The sequence below is a fragment of the Buceros rhinoceros genome, unplaced genomic scaffold (assembly GCF_000710305.1).
Source record: "Buceros rhinoceros silvestris isolate BGI_N320 unplaced genomic scaffold, ASM71030v1 scaffold26312, whole genome shotgun sequence".
Lineage (NCBI taxonomy): Eukaryota > Metazoa > Chordata > Aves > Bucerotiformes > Bucerotidae > Buceros > Buceros rhinoceros.
Genome location: NW_010401031.1, coordinates 1,159 through 11,823, shown reverse-complemented (window position 1 = coordinate 11,823; position 10,665 = coordinate 1,159).

Here is a 10,665-nt window from a genome sequence, read left to right as displayed (position 1 = left end):
GCCCTGCAAGGAATGAAAAGTTTTCCCCCGCTCTTGATACCGGGCATCTCTCGCCCGAGGGCCGGGGACGCCCCGCGCTGGGGGATGCAGCCCGACTCGCCGCCGGTGTTACTCGCCGGACCCGCGTCGTTGAGCCAGGAGATGGTTTTGCTCCTCACGGAGTCGTCCCTGCTCTGAAGGTTCGTTCTGGGCTCCTGCCGCTAAGGGGGGGTGTTGCCACGCCGCAGAGCCGGCTCCGTCCCTGCTGCGGGCGCTGCCTCGCCGGGCCGTCGGGAAGGACCCGCCAGAGCGCAGGACATCGAATCGTCTGGGTTGGAAGAGACCTTTGAGGTCATCAGGTCCAGCCGTCCCCCAGCACTGCCAGGTCCCCACTGCCCCCTGTCCCTCAGCACCACCTCGACACGGCTGTGAAACCCCTCCAGGGACAGGGGCTCCAGCACTGCCCTGGGCAGCCTGGGGCAGGGCTGGACAACCCCAAAGGGACAGAAATTGTTCCTCAGGGCCAACCTCACCCTGCCCTGGGGCAAATTGAAGCTGTTTCCTCTCATCCTGTCACTTGTTATTTGGGAGAAGAGACCGACCACCACCTCGCTCCAGCCTCCTGTCAGGGAGTTGTCAGAGCCAGAAGGTCTCCCCTCAGACTCCTTTGCTCCAGGCTCAACCCCGCCAGGTCCCTCAGCTGCTCCTCAGTGCACTTGTGCTCCAGACCCTGCTCCAGCTCCGCTGCCCTTCTCTGGACACGCTCCAGCCCCTCAATGTCCTTCTGGGAGTGAGGGGCCCAAAACTGAGGACAGATACCCTCCTGTTTGATATCAAAGTGGGGAGTGACCCATATTTCAGACCCCTCTTGGACAATAAGACGGGTCATCCTTGCCTTGAACCAGATGAATTTGATGATGTGGACCAAGAGACACTTGTTGATCCATGAAGCATTTTGATGCTCAAGGAGGACAGATGCTGATGAAGAGCTGGGAGAGCAAGATGAGGATGCAGGCAGGTGGACGAGCACTCAGCAGTCTGTGCCAAAATGGGTTTTCCTGCTACAGGAACAAGAGGATCAAGTGGAGAATCAGTGCTCCAAAGCCTGCTGTGGAAGTGGTCCTTCCTGCCTGGAGAAGAGAGTTTAAAATGGGGCTTGGTGACTCGGCAGGGCAGGATCTCAGCTTTTGGGCACTTGCCCATAGTCTGATGCTCACGTCATAGCTTACATGCACAAGCTGACCTCAAGGTTATTCCCCTGCACTGTGAGATGCAACGGTTCATACGTAAATCAACCCTTTCCCTCGTTAGAACCCCAGTCGCTGTCTGTGAGATGTCGATAACCCTGTTCATCTACTTTTTCACCTCTCCCTACAAAGGGCATTGCGATCTACAGGTGCCAAACATACTTGTTTATGTCTTGGCGGAGTTAAAGCCGTGAGTTTTCTTTAAAAATATGTTGTTTTCAGTTTCTCATTTCATTTCAAGTGTCATCTTTTCTTCTCTTCTTCTTCCAGGGCCACCCAGGGATTTTATTCACTGCATTGGATTGAGCTGCAAAAGGGATAAAGATCATTCACAGGAACCTTGAAAGAATTGTCTGAGCTCTAAGAAATGAAGATTAAAAATAAAATAGGTAGGTGAAGCACAGGCTCCAGTACGAACATCTTATAAATACTTGTCCGTGAAACCGAGAGCTCTTCCCGCTGCTCTGGGCGGTCTGTGTGGGAAGGAGCTCTCTTGAGTGGGAGAATGGGAGCACAGCCTGAGGGCAGGAGAGCACCGCAGGTCAGGAAATCTGCTGCCGCCTCCTGAAACACATCTCTGCTGCTTCCTCCCCTCCTGAACCGGGCAGGCGAGCTCTGCCAGGGGTTATCTCAAAGGTGGCTCTAAATGAAACCTCCAGCTCCTGTGGAGGGTGAGGAGGAGGAAGAATGAGCTAAAAGCCAGTGCTGCCCTCAGGTGCTTTTGATGGGGTGTAAAACGCAGGGCTATGATGATCACTGCTGCCCTGCTCGAGTGAGGGACCTCAGCAGCCCTTGGTTTCTGTGCTGGGTTTTGCCCTGGGGCTGCTGGTGTTTATGGGCTGGCTGGTTGCATCTGACTTGCTTTTGATTCTAGGCACCCAGAGGCAGAGCAGAGCTCTGTGAGCAGAGCTGGCAGGGCTCTGGCTTGCTGACCCTTCACACTGCCTCTGCGTTATGGGCCAGAGACCTGGCTGGCCCCGATCACTTCCACCCCGTGTCCTGTCTGGGCTGGCCTTTGTGGCTCTCGTTCTGTCCCTTTGCATCAACAATATTCTTATGAAGTGCTTTTCTCCAGACCAGTATTACCAGTATTTTCCAGGTCAAACACAGCCAGACCCCACACCCTTCTGCATCCAAACCCCTCTGGCGTGTGAGCAGCAGTGACTGCCCAGGAGGAGCCCTTGGCCTTGGACCTGTCCCCACAGCTTAGTTGGGAAATTGCTCCTGCTCTGTTTGCTTTGAGCCTAACCCAAAGAAAGGGTTTTGTGGAGGGTGTGAGGTTACTTGGTGAGGACACGTGCCCGTTTACTCACAAGGGTTTTGCCTTGCAGGATGATAAAAGAGAGTCCTGTAGCCCAGCACCTCTCAACCCGCAGCCTGGAGCTCCTCCAGCCCCAGAGCTCTCACTTGTTGGGGCTCAGCGGCAGCCCCGGCTGCCCTGCCCTCTCTGCCTCTCCCACGCTGTAAAACAGTGGCTGAATCCTGTTAGTTCTGCTTTGGAAACCAAATCTCCCGCTGCCACGCACACTCATCCCTGCAAAAAAATGGCAGGACCTGCAATTCAGCGCAGACATGATGTGTCTGAGTGGGAGGACAGCAGCAGCTCCGATGTCTGTGTCCTAGATAGGCAGGAGAGGCAGCCAGGGATCAGAGCACTGCCGAAGCACGGGGCTGGGATAACCCCAGTGCGGGTGTTCAGGACTCAGTTCTTGACTGTAGGTGGGAGAGATGGCTGGTCCCTGTGGCTCCAGTCACAGAACGATGTCATTGCAGATGACAACGGACTGATTTGACCCCAAAAGGCTTTGGGTGGCTTCAGCAGACCTCCAGCCAGTGTGCTGGGCTGCGGGGCTGAGGGCAGCCCCTGTGACAGAGCTGTGTGCTGTGGTGGGCAGCAGGCTGGGCTGCCCGTCAGTCAAACCTGGACCTGCTGAGCACCTCCAGCTTTGTGCATCTCTGGCACATACCTCTCCTCGGTCCCTTCCTCAGGGCTGTGCTCTGGCAGTGGTGTGCTGTGGGAAAGCTTCCTTGGCCCGGGTAGTTTTATCTATTACAAGTGGCTGGTGGCCCTGGAAGGCAATCAGTTACGTTAAGTATTATTTACTGCCTCCCAGATGAAGTAGGTCACCAATCCATCTTGGATTTATTGTGTGTGATACATGGGAGAAAGCAGTGAGATCCTATTTCTTCCCTGTCCTCCTTCTCCTCCCCACCCACAGGTGACAGGAGGGAGGACTGTGAAATCCTGAGAAAGGCGTAATCTGGAGCCATGCTGGCTCTTGCTCTGCCAAGCAGAGGCTGTGACCCAGGGAGGGAGGCTTGTGCCAGGGCAACTGGCTAATCCACTGCCCGTGTGCTGGTTTTGGTTTGCCTTGAGAAGCTGGGCTGCAAATGTCTGTGGCGCGTGAGATGCTCTCCGGCTGCTCTCTGCTGGTCATCCCCAAGCAATTTGCCCTGGTTTCATGTCAGGGAGGGGTTCATGCGTGGTATTTATGTCAGAAAAGGCATGTTTGGGCATCAAATGTTTGCATTACTCCTTCTGTTGCTTTTTCTGGGTGAGTGGCCTCAAGGCGTCTTTTTTAAGATAGAGTGAAGGGAGAGGAAGTCCCTTTCTGCCTGATAAGAAGCCTGCTGCGTCTGTCAGGGGGGTGTTTTGGAGTGTTCTGTGACTGGCTGGAGATCTGCAAAGTTTCCGCTGTTTTTAGCAATAACCCTCAATGAAATACAAAACTGTCCCCAACTCTCTCCCTGTCTTGTTTAAGATTCTAGCCGGGGGGTGGATGGTGCCTATCTGGCTCCAGGCTGGCTGCTATCCCCGTCTGCCCCTGGGGCCATGTCCCTGTGACAAGGGCCATGCCAGGACATCAGGGTGACTTTGGGAGATGGAGATGACCAGGAGCCAGGTCGGGGTGGGAAGCAGAGTAACTCAGTGAGGACAAAGAGCTCCAACCCTGCACTAGCTGGCAAGGGTGGGGAAGGTAAAGCTGCTGTTTCTTCTCTTGGAGGAAAAAAAAAAGCCATTTTCGGTGTTACTGATAAGGAATCAACTAAATTCCTCCTTTCTGTGTCCCCGTCTCTGCAGGGGAGATCGTTCAGCTATTCAGCTAAGGCTTAGCACAGGGGCTTTTGAAAGCATCGTGGTGCAAGTGCTTGGAAAAAGCTATCGTTTAAATCCGTAATAGCTCTGTTAGGAAACATGCCCCAGGCACTGCACGTCAGCTCCGGGTGTCGCAGAGTGTATGTCTGGTAACGCTTCACAGCACCTGAGCCAGAACTAATGTGAATCAAACGCGACAAGAGCCTGCCTGCACTCACAGCGGCTTCAGATCGTGGGCCAAAAAGCGCTCCGTGCGCCCAGCCAAGGCTGGGGGACACAGCCTGGGGTCCTCACAGGCAGGACACCGCCCAGGCGAGCTTCCCTAGGACACCTGCCTGCTGCCAGCACTCTGCTTGTCCTGCTCTCCATGGGAGCTTCTCTCTCCGGTGGTGGGAGAGGCAGAGCGAAGCAGGAAGGGCTCAGCCCAACTTTTTCTCGGAGAGAAGTACGACGGGTTCTGGAAGCAAACCTGGGAGTAACCACTGAGTGCCATCAGCCTTGTGACGTGCAGCCAGCCATCGGTAGCAGGAGGTGTGAGTAAACCCTGTGTAGCGTGGGCCTGCAGTGACGGTATCAAGGTTGGAGAGGTCCGTTAGACCCTCCACTGATGTCTCCTCCTGTTTTTCTGATAAAATATGGAACTGGGAGACCTGGAAAACACTGCTGCACTTAGTAAAATGCTTTTACATCACTTAGTGCTTGCTTCTGCCCACACACGCCTCTGAATAACTGTAAGTTTCTTTCATAATCATGTTTATCACACACTTGCCATGGTGCCACTATCCTGCGCTGGTGGTGAGGCTGCAGCCAAGCTGGAGTTCTGCTCCGGGCGAGCGGCCGGTTCCCGGGGTGCTGGTGGGACGGGGAGGGAAACCCTTCGGTAGTCTTTCTGCCAGGCTCCCTCGCCCAAGTTGGCACCACAGCAGGTTGCACAGAAATGAATAATGTGATCATCTTTCTTGTGTGTTTTGGTAGCAGCAAGTTGATTAATAATGATGGGTCAACAGCTTTTAGGATTAGCCCCAGGTTTAGAGGAGGATCAAGTGTCTGAGCTGCAGGGCGCAGGAGGAGGCAGAGAGGTTGCAGTAAACCATATTTGAGCCACATTGTAAAGTGCTGCTTGTTTTATTTTTTTTAAAAAAAAAGGTTACAGACTTAATCCTCTTCTTCTTCCACCTGCCCCAATTTATCCAATCCTTCTTATTTAGGACAAAACACAGACTTTTGCTTTACCGGGTAAATGATGGCTTTGGGTGAGGTGGCCCAGCCCCCTAAACTTCTCACCACTTTATGAACTGCCTCCTTGATGTGTTGCAGGGGTGACACCTGTGTCCCAACAGACCAGCAGAGGGTTGCTGAGACTCAGAGATCAGTGGAACTCTCCATGAGAGCTGTCGTTCATGAAACCTGTGATGTGCCGGTGTGCAAGGGCAGCTGTGGTACTCTTGGGGGTGCAGACACATCTGGAGCTCTGCACTTAAAGGATATTTTGCAGTGACCTCACTTGGGGGCTGAAGGACAGGAAGGTCCTCAAAGTCTTTCATTCTCTACAAAGTTAGAGTAAGACCTGTACAGCTCCAGGTAATGGTGGAACCCTTCAGTTTGCTTTCCAACCTGGGGTCCCAGCCCTAGAGATCCGTAGAAGTGATGGCTGGAATATCTGCTGTGTCAAAAGCTGGGAGAATGGCCAGCTCTGCCCGCAGAGCCGTGCCTGAGGGCATGTAGTCTCAGGTGGCCTCTTAGCAGGAAAGTGATGGGGCAGGATAGGCTTTAAATATGTTGTCCTTTCTGAAACTGGTTTGATGTGAGGGCAGGTTTGATGAGTTGGGCAGGACTCTGCCTCTCATTGCCGAACCAGGCTGTATGTCTTCCTCCTGTCCTGCAGCACGTGGCAAGATGCTTGCGGTGAGTGCTGGGCTCTGCAGGTGGCCTTTGTGAAAGTGGTGAACTGGCACCTGACAGCTGGCAACACACTGTGTTGAACAGGAGGTTGGATGAGACACCTGTAGCCTGACTTACCCGATCATTTCCCAGCACTGCAGAGTTTTGCCAACCTACTCTGGATGTGGACAATTGCTCTCATCCTGCCACCTGGGCTGACACGGCTGATAAAAGCCACTGCTCCCTGGGTCGGCTGTGGGTGGGGGTCAAGGAGTCCCCTCCTGTTGCTACCCTTCAGGCCACTTGGCCTAACAGAGAGATGTTGAGACCCTGCCTCCCTCTGCGCAGTCGTGTCATGAAGCTTTTGCTGTGGTGACTGAACCTTTGCTATGCCCTTCATCTCCTGGTCATCGTCATTGCCTCTTCCTCTTTCCTATCCTTTTCAGCTGCTTCTCTCTTCTCCAAATACCATTGACCTCAGCAGCATGAGGATAACCCTTCAGACAGGAGCTCAGCCAGCTCAGCCCCTCTGAGAAAGCACCTTCCTGCCTGCCCAGCAGAGACTGTCTGCCTGTTTCACAGGAAGGAGGTCCTCAAGGAAGAGGAGCCCAGAGCGATGAGCGAGGGGTGCAGCTAGCACGCTGCAGTGATTGCTGGGCAGCGAGCCCGGGCAGGCTGCCTGCTGGGAGTGAGCCAGCCCTGTACCACAGTGCGCTGGGAACCAACAGGGTGATCAGCGCATAAGCTGCTAATTAAAATAGAAGTGTACTGCAGTGAGAAGGTGCTTGTGCAGTGAACCTCAGAACACCCTGTTTGTGTAGTCGATGAGAGGCAGTTAATGCTCTGCAGTAACCCTACGCTGCATGTGTGGGGGCCTGCCCCACTGCTGCTGGCTCCCCGACCTGCTGGTCCTTGTGCAGCTGTGTAAGAGCCCTGCTGGTGCCTAAGTTCATCCTGGTGGCTGCACCCTTGCAGCAGAGCTGGGGACAGCATCTCCGTCCAGTTTATGCTGAAATGGTGTCTAAAGGTGCTGCTTGTGATGTTTAGGGAGGGAGGAGCAGGATGACCCAAGTGCTCTGAGGAACAGTGACCAGCGTGTGAGCTGGTGGTGGCAGGAGGTGGCCCAGTAGCTGCAGCCTCTTGTGCTCCTTGGTGACTGCTCTCCTGCAGCACCTGCGGTCAGCTAGCCACCTACTCACCCCTACCTGCATGCTGGAGGGGTGGGGGGCTCTGCTTTAATCACTGTTTGCCAGGGGGCTTTGAGAACATTGAAGGGAAAACTCAGTCTTAGGTGGTTTGTATGATGAGCCAGACCCCAATTTGCTCTTCCCTCGGGGTTGCCCATCCATGAGCTCTGAGTGGATTCAGCATTTACTCAGGTGGCAAAGTCAAACATGGTCAGAACACCCGTCCAACAGACTGGCACACAAATTAAGGGTGAACTGCAATGGATAATTTCTCTTATAAGGAGCGAGGAAAGTTAAACAGAGAGGACAGGGATTTGGTGGCTCTGTTTTCTGGAGACTATTCCCAAGGAAGTTTCTTACCACCTTTGCTGGGCAGGGGCTGCCCTGCAGATCACGGCTGTTGCTTTGCCTCCAGATGTATAAATGTCTCAGCATTTTCTGCTGATAATTTCTCCCTCCAGGCTGTTGTGCCGGTTCAAAGTGCCTCCTTCCTCCAAGCTTTGGTCCTGCAGCAAAGTTCAAGTTGTAGAAGACAATAGTGCAGGGATGAGTGTGGCAGCAGGACCCAAGGTGTCACTGAAGCTCGGTGTGAGTTTTTCTCACAATTACCCTACGAGGCAGAGAGATACTATGACGAGAGGGGAGGTGAGGTGTGGGGAAGTCTGTGCTGGGGAGCCTGGAGCCCCGCTCTTCAGCTCTAACCATGGAGCAGCACATCTGCCCCTCTGTAATGGGGCAGAAAAGTGAGTGTGGGGAAAAACCTAGGGAGGCAAACTTGACTTTCTGGAAAAGATCATTTCCACATCCAGGCACTGACGGGAGGTCCCTCCTGGGACAGGCAGGGACATTTGCCGCAGGGGACGTGGCATCGCCAGTGAGGTGGGTGGGGAGCAAGGGATGCGCAGGGGTCCCAGGCTCGGGGGGGTCCCTTTGCAGCAACTGCCTTTCCTAGCCTGGCTGCGTGTGGGAGGAGGCCCTTTGGCTTTGCTTCTTGCTGAAGAAGGGATCTTCCAGCCGCTGCACTCTTAACAGCTTCCCAGGGCCGTTCATCACCCTGACAAGCCGACCAGCACACCCAGAGCAGTGATCCCAGCCGCTTGCCAGGACGTCTCTTTTTACCCTGGTAAACGTTCCCCCTCCTTCTAGCTCAGCTGACGAATCCACCCTGAGATGCGGGGAAGGGTCTGTCCAAACCAATGAATCCATGTCGAAAGATTTGTGAGCAGCCCGCCAAACGATTCCAGCCACGGAAAGACAAGCGAAAGAACATCTTTCCCGAAAGCGCTACATTATTGATTAAACGTTTGTGATCCATAAACCATAGTAACAACACGGGGCCGGCCAAGAATGAGTTCTACCAAAAAGGTCTTTTACCACCCCTGATGCTCAAGGACGAAGGTAAAGTTCGGTACCGAGCAGGAATTCATTTGTATGATAGTGGTTTTTGATGGCTCGCAAAGGTTACTTTATGATTAGCCATCTCATTATGAAATGGCCAACAATTTCATCTTATCCAAATTTGCATCAGCTAAATTATGAAATGCCCTTGTTTTATGCAAATCCTGAAAATATTGCTTCTCTAACCTCCCAACCCCGCTGTCTGTCAATAAGGCTTGTGTGGAGCATAAATCTTAGGGCAGCGTCGGAGCTCGATTCAACTGCAAATGAAAGGTGGTGAGTTAATTTGGCAGGAGTAGCCGGGGCTGCCCCCTCGGGGAGGTGCTGGGGCTGGCACCAGGAGGGAGGAGGGATACCTGTGTCTGGGGAAGGGTTCATTGGTCATCCGAGGGGCTGGAGATGTGAGGTGTCCTCACGCTCAGGCTGTGCAGGCGCTGGAAGAGAGCTGCCCTGTGCTGGCTCTGCTGCACTCTCCGTCCCTCCTTGCCCTTTGAACCACTCCCTGGTTTCTCTCTGCTTTAATTTTTCTTGGTCAGCTGAGGTCAAGAGTGGTTTTCTCTTTGTTTCCTCCACGTGGCAGGTCAGTGGCTCTGAGGAGCATTGCTGAAAGGTCCTGCAGCAATGGAACATGAAGTACAAAGTCCTCCTGTTCTCATCCCACCACTTCAGGGAGGGTGGGCAGGGGAATGTGTCCCTGCCCTGGCTGTGCTGCCCCGCAGCCTCTGCTTGCAGGCACTGCTTCACAAGGACGATTTGTGGTCTCTGAGCAAAAGTGCGAGTTCCAGGGACCAGCAGATAAGGTGACCGAAGGCCAGGCTGGACCCAGGCTGGTTTAATCCTGCGATCGCTAACAAGCTGCCAGGTAACAGCCAAGGTCAGGGAGGGCTGCTGTCACCCCGAGCAGCCCCAGGGTGGGCTGAGGGCACATCTCTTCCTGTGTGGTGAGACCTAGAGTGGCATTTTGGGAAATAAGAAAGTCTTCGGGGCAGAGATCAGGCTGGGCAGAGAATGAGATCCACCAAACTTTGTTCCTTGTGCTCCGTGATCCGCAGCTGGCTGAGAGCTCTGGGGATGTAAACTTCATGGCTTGGTTCCAGTGTCCTTCCTTAGATGTGAGATGTGCTCAAAAAGTGCTTGACCTGTGGACAGCACAATTTTAAAGCACTGTCAACACAGGCATTGGAATTGACTGTGGAGGCTTTTGTAGCCTCGGAGGTGTTTTGGCAGTGGGTGCCCGCAGCAGAAAGGTGATGTGGGGGTAGGACACAGAGCCTGTGACCCTTCCGTCGGCTTGTACCGTGTCGGTCAGTGTGAAGAATTCGCAGCGTGGCCCCATGGTTTGTGTCGTTTGTGTGTGACACAAATTGCCTGGATGGGTGCGGGGCGACTGGCGTGCCCTGACATCCCAGCAGGCAGCGAGAGCTGAGGGGCTCTGCCGGACTTGGGGGTGGGCACATCTAAGACTCGACTGTAGACGGGCATGGGACTATTCAGAGCTGCTGTAGAAATGCTGTGTGTGTTTGTGACTTCTTTGCTTGGGAGAGGTGCTGATTCCTTGTGCCTGAACTTTGAGAAAACATTTTAAAAAAATTAAAATGTTTTCCCACTTGACAAACGAGGAGGTAAAAGAAATTCTTGCTTCAGCCTTTTCATTACAACTCTCTGAAACGGAACATCTTGGCTCCTCCAAAGACAGGACTTCCCTTCCCAAATGTGCACCTTATCTCGTCGCACCAGGGAAAGCAATATGGCAATAAAATAGTCTGACGCTGGAGATTCGTGCAGAGCAGCGTGGAAACCCCCCTTCCTGTTTTCCATTCACCAGATCAGCTGTTTGGTTTTGTTGCTACCATTCATGTTCCTCTTGAAACAAGCT